We start from the raw sequence: 9,798 nt of genomic DNA, 5'->3' as shown, positions 1-9,798 counted from the left end.
GTCAGTAGGTAGGTCTGTCCGGAACAGTTCACATTTGTGGGTGATGATGACCTCCAGGTTGCTTTTGCTGGGATGCTGTAGTTGGCCTTGGACCAAAGAGTACCGTAGCCTGGATGTGTTGCCAGGCCCAACAGACACCAACTGCGATCTTCAGGTATGCTGTACGGCCACAGGCCAGACGTCTGCGAGGATAGGGGCATATGGGTACATGCATAGCAGTCAGTTTTATTATTCCAGTGAGCTGTAGTGTTCATAAACTGCCACCAAAAGTTAGTGGCGTAGCCATGGGGAAACTTGGTGTACTGTCCTTTGTCATACAGTGTCTGCCTTTTCTTCATATTGCGTGACTTGTTGTCCCTCACGGAAGCAAAGGTGAGGAGCCCGGCCATGGTCAGGGCCGCTGCAGTTGTTAAGAGCCACCACCTCATGACGACGGGACACACCCTCCTGTCGCGAGTAGACCCCCCGGCCAGGAAAGCTGACCCCTCCACCGGGCGAGATCACAACAAGTGGGCAAGCCTGCCGTCAGCTGTGTTTAGATGGCTTCACTGACTCGCCTGCAGTGACTCTGATGGATCCAAGATGGTCGTTCCGCAATTTTGCAAGCGGTCGGTGTAGTGAGGAGGACTTGGTATGGCCCCTCCCACCTGGGTGTGCTCCAGTTTTTCCTTTGGAGCACTTTGATCAGAACCCAGTCACCGGGCTTTAGTCTGCAAGACACTGGAGAAACATCATCAGGTTGTTGATTATGTACAATGATCTCTTTGTTTTCTAACAGCTTAGACATCCATTCTGCTAATGTGTTTTCTCTGATTGCTTTGTCTATTGGTTGACTGGTGATGGGCAGTGGGAACGGCCTGCCATGAATGATTTCAAATGGAGTTAGTTTATGGGAGCCTTGCGTTAAGCGCATCCACATTTTCACTAAACCCAAACATTCAGGCCACGGCCTTCCTGTTTCTGCCATGCATTTCCTGAGCCTTTGTTTTATAGTGCCGTTAGTTCTCTCTACAAGGCCTGCGCTCTGAGGATGATACGCACAGTGGTGTTTTATGCTGAAACCGAGCGCTTCAGAGACCTTAGTGATGACATCATTTACAAAATGAGTGCCGTTGTCTGATCGTATCAAAGCTGGAATGCCATATGTGGGTATGAAGTGATTGCACAGGCATTTTGCTACTGAAATTGCATCTGCCTTTTTCACTGGATAGATTTCCGGCCACTTTGAGAACACATCTATAACCACTAGGGCGTATTTCGACCCTTGACATTCGCTTAGCTCAATAAAATCCATATGAATTGTGTGGAAAGGGTGAGGCGGAGTTGGAAAACGGCCTCTTTTTGGTCGCAGGTTACCCTGAGCATTATATTTTTGACACGTCATGCACGTTCTGACAAATTGTTTTGCTGAAGTTTCAAAATTTACAGTGTAGAAATGAGAGTTGACAATACAGGTCATTCCCCCCGATGACAAATGCGTACAGCCATGAGTCACTAATGCCGCCATCTTGTGGAGCGATTTTGGCAACACTGGCTTGCCATAACACATCATTAAATCGTTTGTCAGAACTGCACCGTGTTTTAGCCATTTTGCCTGCTCTGCTGTGCTTGCTGCTTTTTGTTCACTTTGCAACACATCCAGTGGAATCTGATGTGTGTTTACTGCCATCAATGTGATGTTTGTCTTTTGTGCCGCCTGTTTTGCTGCTCTGTCAGCAAAGTTATTGCCTGTAGCAATGAAAGAGGCGTTGTAAGAGGTTGGCATGCTGAACTGGTTTTCCGGTTGGTGTAATCATTCCTCTGGTTTTCCAGATTTTTTGCAAAATGATGCACAGCAGAGAAAACATACTGGCTGTCTATATAAATGGTTATTTGTTTATCTTTGTGTATTTCACATGCGCAAATCACAGCTGACAGCTCAGCGCTCTGTGCAGAATATGAAGAAGAAAGTGGTTTTGCTTCTATTATTTTACTATCTGTGGTTACTGCGTAACCTACACAATTTCGGCCTGTGCTGTAAGGTCAAATGCTGTTCTCCTAGCTTCCACACTTGCTGATCATAAGGTGGATCTGGGCCTGGAGTTTGTTTAAATCTCAGAATGTTGTGATACTCGGTCGGTTTCTGGAAAGTGGATGTGGCGGGTGTCATTTAGCATGCACTCAGGTGTAATACCAGAAAAGAATGGCATGACTGCTATCTTAAGTTTTGTCAGAGCGTCTCTACCTAGCAAATTTACTGGACACGACGGGTCATATATGCATTTAATAAAGCACCTGCGGCCACTTGCTGTATGTACTAGTTCTAAAGGGGCAGTTAATTGTTGTACAGTTGTGTGGCCTGAAGCTGACTTTACAACTAATTTGTCCTTTGAAAACTGTCAGTTTAAGTGGCTGCCTCAAAACTGTTTTGCATTATTTCTCTGTGGCCTACTCCTACAATCTCGTGTGAAGTGACCTTCCTCTCCACGGTTCTAGCAGGCGTTGTCTCTATGTTATCTGCTGTTTCTGCGTGGCTGTCTGCAGCCTTGGTGTTTGTGACTTTGCTCGCCTCTCTGTTCCTGATAGCCACCTGCGAATTAGTGTTTTAGTCTGTTGTCAACACGTCAGCCTTATTTCTAAGTTACAGAATGCTTCTTCTCCTTTTTTTTTTTTTTTTTTTTTTTTTGGTTTGGGAGAATAGATGCAACTCTACATTTTCACTTAAGGCATTTTTAGATAATTTCTAGTTCTTCAAACAATTCATGGATCTCACACATTTCAAACTTTCAAGTTAGGGTTGTTTCCCATTTATACAAATATATATATATTTAACTTTGCATTGCTCACAGCTCATAGCTCACAGCTCTAAACCTAGGCATTTTTCAATCATATGCCTAATCACTATGTGTCACTGTGATTCTCAAGTATTGTCACAAGTTCGTTTAAAGTCGTTTCCAAAACCAACAAAATAATCAAACAAAAACAAAAAACATAAACGTGTCAGGACACAAAAGAAAAAGAAAAATGCTGCCACCCGAACAAGGCAGAAGTCTGCATATGTTGGCTTTTAATAGCATGCAGCTTGTAACATGGTAGACTAATGTGCCTGTGTTAATTCAGCTCCATATTATTGTGTGAAGTTGCACTGGGTTGGGAGTGGTTTTGTGTGTGTCACATTTTTGGTGAGCCAATGGCTGGAATGGGGTTGGACTAATTAGAGGCAGGTGTACTTGATTGCACTGATACACTGGTCTACTTATAGCCCACACTACAAACACTGCTGTGTTGTTTTGTCTCTCTGTGCAGGTATGTAATGTGATGAAATCAGATATGTTTGGGATGGATGGGTTTTGCCCTATGAATTTTATATTAAGTGTGTCGTTTTGTCTCTCTGTGCAGGCCAGGGCCTATTATATGCCACAGCCTAAAGGCAGCAGAGTTGCAGAGGCTTGAGTGACCACTGACTATATGCTTGCAGGGTGGTGGGTCTCCAAGGACAACTTCTAACCCTGTTAAAGGCAACATGTGGAGTGCAACTTGGCTGTGTGGCATAGCTGGCTCTGGCCTTGGGACTGTGTGTTTTTATACAATTCTTAAGTGGGACACTGGATTGTTTTATCTTTTATCTCTTGATATATTTTTTGTCAATAAATTATCTTTTAGAATTTTATTGACTGTCATCTTTTTGCCCATGACTGAAACGGTTGGTCAGACCTAGAGTCTTTCTTTGGGTGTGTTACAGCAGCTTCTGCTCTAAAAGAAACAAATAAATAAAAAGAAAAGAAAATGTGTAACATGCTCATCAGCTTAGCAGTGTCTACATATTTAATTCAGCTTCTCAATCCTGTAGTTTTAGCTGTTGTCTACAGGGTTTTGCTTATTGGTTGTTATTATAGGTGTGCTCTATATCTCAGCAATGTGTCATTCTAGGATGATAGGTTTCAAGCTGGTCAAGTGCCTCTATGCACTTCATTAGTTTAGTTATTCTCTGTATTGTCTTCATCTCACATGTCATTACACTGAGTTTTAGCAAACCTTAAGCTTGATGCAGACTACTGCTTAACAATTATCCACCTCACATCATAACCGATTAAGGTGCCTCTTCATATTAATATTATGTCATTGTTAATATTATCCTCTTTGTCTTATATGACAGCAATAGCATATTATAATATTTTATCAGTGTGTACCACTATACTACTCCTGAGCCAATTTGTTAGTTAGGATCATCTTATTCAGCAAACAGATAATTTAGAATTCATCCAATCTGCGGTCACATTTGTTCTCTCTGTTGCATGGCGGACCAGGCAGTTCTATTATAATATATTATTTATATTTTATTTTGTATCCATCAAGGGCTTCAGATGACCTGCAGAATCATCCTTTTCCCAGGGTGGAGACAGTTACCTTTTCACACACTGTCCTTGGCTGAACAATGACACAGCCTTAATATACCTTATTTATTTTATTAAAATATTTTCGTGTGAATTATTTGCTTTATATTCATTTTATACATGCTGGGCATGGTCATCATGCCAACTGTGTTTCATTGTTAATATCACTTTACAGGTTGTTATCCTTGCTATTATTAATTTCAAATACTCTAAAGATAATTTCTACTGTAACTTTCCCTTTGTTCATCTTTATTTCGTACTTTTTATATTTATATCTACTCAGTGGGGTCTGTTTTCAACCCTTTTAAACTACTACAAAACTACTGTGATCTCTAGTTTTCACTTAATAAGGGATTATTATGTTCTTCCTGATATGGGTGTTGCTGCAGATGCGGCTGCAGGAGTGAGTGATGGTTTACTAAAAGGATTGTGGGGACTGCACAGTGTCTCGTCTTCTGGTTTTACTAAACTGGCAGTTGAGTTCTGTTCTTCTGACTGTTTATATTTTGTTTTCTTAAATCTCTCAGTTTACAGACACTGTTTTTGTCCGGCGTCTGGACTTTTCTTTTCTCACCACTGCTCGTCAGCAGGAATGAGTTTTAATTTCACTTGCTTGATTACCCATCTTATTTATGTATTTACTTATTTTTGTTTATTAAGTAATATATACACGATACAGCTGCTATCACCTTCGCTGGTATTAGAGACGAGAGTGGTTGCTCACACGCCCTTCTACTTTCGGACTATTTCCAAAAGCGGTGTGAACTTTACGAGACGGAACTCGACCATTCTCTCAACTCACCAGCACGTCAGTGAATAGCAGTAAAAGAAAAACACAGTAGGAGCAGCTCAGTCTCTTATTGGACCGTGAAAATTCAGCTTGCTCCGTTAATTAAAACAATACACACACACACATTCACATTCACACTTATTCGCGCGATCGGAACCCTTATCATAAGGGGAGCTGCCAGTCTTTCTGTAGACGAGCTACTTATTCCCTTGACCCAGCTGGGGGAGCTACCCAGAGCTCCAAACCTAACCCACAGAAGTGGGGAGCTTCCAGTCGACGAGCTCCAAGCTACCAGCCGACGAGCTACTTTAAACCCACAGAGGTGGGGAGCTTCCAGTCGCGACGAGCTACTTTCGCTATTTTAAATTCCCTGAATTTAAAATACGCTTTTACGCAAGATTGTGTCAGTGTGTCTGTATCTACCTGGTCGGTGTCGCCGGGTCTGGTCCACCTCGATCGGGCCCCACCACCGTGGGTCGCTTTCTAGAACATTGGCCAAGACTCGAATTTAACGCCCTTGGTCTTTGACCACACACCTAGTGTGTGGGCTGTCGACAGACGGACAACGTGGACTGGTCACGGAGATGGGACACGATGGAGGTGATCCGGCTGTCGAAGGACCAAGAAATGTCGGGGGAAAACTCTGTAAAAAACCCAGGAGAAATAAAGACACAATGAGACAAAGTTACTTTCTTTATCAAACGTGTACACGGGTGAGCTGCTAAGAACAACTCACACCATGCACAGTGGCTTGGTAATTTTTATAGGCACAGAGCACAGAGACAGTGAGAACAGGATAACAAATAATAAACAGATAAAATAAAACAACTCCATATATGGTGCTAGTCTCGTCAGCAGAGAGCTAGGGAAGATAAAACAATCTAAAACAATATGTCCCAGAAACAAGATGTGTTTGCTGGGAAAGTCTAAAAAGATAATTCTAAACTAATCTAACCACAGGCAGAGGGCAGACAAAAGGCATCTTTGTACATTTAAAAGAAGGTAAAGAAACATAGAATCATTTTTCCTGTAACACCCCCAAAAAGGTATGTACAAAACGAAGGAGAACAATGCCGGTCCGTACAAAGACAGACTTAATGAAAAGTCAAAGAAAAGATACGAGGAAAAAAAAAAAATCAAACCAGTGAAAGTGTTAGACCCTTACGAGCACACAGAGTGGACAAAATACGTTAGTGTGCTGCCCAACTTTCACCACGCTCATATTTATAATTATACGGTTCTTGGAGTGAGTGCACACACTCGTGAAGTTTAGTAACTTCAGGTCACTGCAACAAGCCCAGGTACTGTTTACCGACGGATGGGTACAGGACCTTGAAATGCACCGTGTAGAAAGTAAAGACCATCGTAAGTATCATAAGTTTACCAGTCTCACAAATCGTCTTCATAAATACACATTCGTTAACCGTTTATTAATAGGACCTTTGAGCTCAATGGTAATTAATTAGTAGAAATAATTTCTGGTACCCATCACAGAAATGTAGCAGTGACAATAATATTGTATGCTGTAATTGTACTGGGCAATTAGTGATACAAAAAAAACCTGTTTTATCCTGTGAATAAAAGTATGTTTTTGTCAGTGTACCATAATAACAGAAGCAAAACACAATATTGTGTCAGGACAATTCACTATTTATGCACAATAAATAAAGGAGCATAGCGCGACAATTTCTGTTCAGCGCCAGACTTGCTTGTAACCTATATCACCAATTATGTTAAGAAAAATGATGCATTAACTACAACAGCAGACTGACCTTTGTGTAAATGCTTGGAGCAGACTAACCTGTGAGCTGCAGTGTTCTGGGATGTTATCTTTGAATGGCTGCAATCCAGTCGCCTCTTTGTTACTTCGGAAACATGGCTCGAACAATTTCTCTTCAACGACGTAATCCGATAACAACCGATCTCTTTACCCGTCGGCTTTCCGTGGCTGTCATGCGACCAGCTATTGCAGTTAATAATACAACAGCTTCTTGACATTTTTGTGTTTCTTTTTATCACTGTGTAACTGAGTCCAATTGAAAGCCTGCGTGCGCTAACTCTTACCACGAGTTCCCAGTATTGTTTGCGGTTTTACCCCTGAATGACGTCACATTTTCAATCTCTATTGCCACATGGGGTGAAGAACTACATAAACTGTGTCTCTCCTTATCCGCCTGTGTGATTCGGAACTAAGATTGAGCAGCTCAGTAACCGTCTCTGCCGGTATAAGAACTATAACTTTCTCTCCAGTTACACAACTGCAGAGTACATAGACTCTCTTCAGAGTTTTGAAATAAGAGACAGCGATGTGTTCCTCGTGTCTTATCCAAAATCAGGTCAGTGAGAAATCTCTGTAGCATCCCATTATTTTGCAGTTTTATTCTGTCCAGAGTGATCCACTGGTCAGATATGATATCCAATACATTTTTCCTCAAAAGGCACCATATGGGCTCAGCAGATCATCACTTCAATCTATGAGTTGGATGGGCATGTGAATGAATATTTTACCAACTCACAGAAGATGCCATGGCTGGAGTTCACATGGGGTGCATACACTCGTCGCCCCAAAATTATATTGATTTTGAACCATTAATAATTAAAGTTAAAGACAATGATAAGTATGAATACCAGTGTCTCAGTTATTTTGAGTACTTTCTATGAGATATATTGAGTAGATTTAAATAATGCACCCTGTGTTTCAAATACAGAATTTTTTCTTTTAAATAAACTTGAACAAAAGAGCTCAGTTCAACTCAAACTGGTGTTGAAAATTTAAGCATTCTTTTCAGTATTTTCAACTCAAGATAACACGTTTGTGATTTTCAAAGATTTAATCAAGGTCATCTAACTTAGAATTATAATGATATTTACTAAGCCCCTGAATAATTTTTTAGGGTGTATGTAAATTTCTACAGAAGACGTATTTTCATAATACTGATGGTGCAATACAATTTATGTTAAGCTGTCGTTACTTTTGTACAAGGTGAAGTGTTTGCTATGTGCCAGGGAGCTGGGATATAACAACAACACCTCATCCATGCTTAGGCACTACAGAGCTTTGCATGAGAATAAGGGGAACACCGATTGTGGAGCAAGACCAGGTGAGCCATCAAATGCCATGATAATATAGCATGCAGTAATGTTACTAAATGATATAACAATACTATACAGCTGTTATAAGTTACGTGTGTGATATTTATATTTGTGCTTTGTCTTTATTGTCTTTCCTCAGGAGAACAATCTTCAATAGATGAAGACCTGGTTAGCATGGTGATTGAGGACTCCTAGCCATTTAGCATTGTGGAGGACAAAGGATTCAAAAGATTTGTTAAATCATTAAATCTGAGCTATGTTCTCCCCACTAAAAAGGCCATAAAAGCAGTGAAAATTTAGTTTTTACTGAATAAAATATGGGCAGGACTTACGCCTCAGTGTGTAGCTGTCCATACCTCAACGTTACAAAAGCACAACCACTGTCCACACCCCAACCACACCTCACAGTAAATGATCATTTCCATTTTAAACCTTTCCAAATAATCATTTTCCATACTGCCAGTATAAATATACACAGTATACTGCCATCACTACAATATACATGTTTTACACACTCCTTTTGTTGTTGACATTTACAGGCTGTGTGCAAAAGGCCACGCTCTTCAAATTCATGCCAATATTTTTACGTCCAGTAGATGTCCTACTAGTGCAAATGAAGCTTCAAGAAGCTTTGTGCTGGGGTGAACCAATTTGATGAAAAGCTTCAGTGCTTCATGAAGCTTCATCTGCCCATCACTAGTTAACAATATGTAAGAAGAAAGTATATTCCCCACTATTGAGATTAAGGCCACGCCATGTGTCGCAAAGTAAATAATCGCTCAAATACTGTGTAACTATATTTGTGGGATTGCCAGTTACGCTGAGTTCCAGCTGTACTGAGCCTGTCTTTCTTTATTCAGTCCAAAGTTGAGGTCTCCCCCAACAATAAGTGAGCAATCTAGGTGATCAGAGGGTGCCAAAAAAACAAAAAATACCAAACTACACACAGAAGAATGAGGGGTCATCAATATTTGGGCGCCCCACACACACACACACACACACACACACACACACACACTAAAATGTGTTGTGTCAAGTCAAACATTAACTAAAATTCTACCCACACTCCCCCCAGTCCTGCCTACTCAGAATTTAGCCTGACCTATAGCTTCTGGAGCATACCAGGCTCGAGGCCACATTAAAGGCAAATCATCAAGTGCCAAAGGCACCGAAAAGCCTACCCCCAACAGAATTCATCCCCACCCGGGTTTGCTCCAAAAATAACAAAGACAAAACAAAAAACGAGTGTCCGAAGGAAGAGCAAATGCTCAGCTAGACACTCCCCTGTGCTAGCTGGGGAGAGCAGCAGCAGCTAGTCAAACGACCCTCACACAACACACAAACACCTGTTCACACTTGTAATCAATTCAATTCCTTTCATTCATTCCAATCCCAGACGAGCCACCACTTTGTTACGTCCCCACATAAAAGCTAGGCGATGAGGGTGGGGGACAGTAACAGTTTGATCCGGGTGAAATGAAAAGAACGCCAGGCAGAGGTATGTCACACAAAACAAATCTTTATTATAATCAAATACCTCAA

The 9,798-nt window shown here is 41.2% G+C and overlaps 1 long non-coding RNA gene across 1 annotated transcript; it reads right to left on the bottom strand.

Annotated features, from left to right (window-relative positions):
- Positions 1-4,928: 4,928 nt before the first annotated feature.
- Positions 4,929-7,162, bottom strand: LOC146711922 (uncharacterized). The gene is made up of 2 exons (XR_014920220.1): positions 6,965-7,162; positions 4,929-5,806 (listed from the first exon to the last, which is right to left on the bottom strand). It is a non-coding gene; the product is annotated as an uncharacterized LOC146711922 (long non-coding RNA).
- Between the last annotated feature and the right edge of the window lie 2,636 nt (positions 7,163-9,798).

This window comes from Copadichromis virginalis, linkage group LG4 (assembly GCF_057382275.1).
Source record: "Copadichromis virginalis isolate Kocher_CV1m ecotype Utaka linkage group LG4, C_Virginalis_male_GT1.1, whole genome shotgun sequence".
In the NCBI taxonomy this organism is placed as follows: domain Eukaryota; kingdom Metazoa; phylum Chordata; class Actinopteri; order Cichliformes; family Cichlidae; genus Copadichromis; species Copadichromis virginalis.
This window is presented reverse-complemented; position numbering and strand designations above follow the sequence as displayed.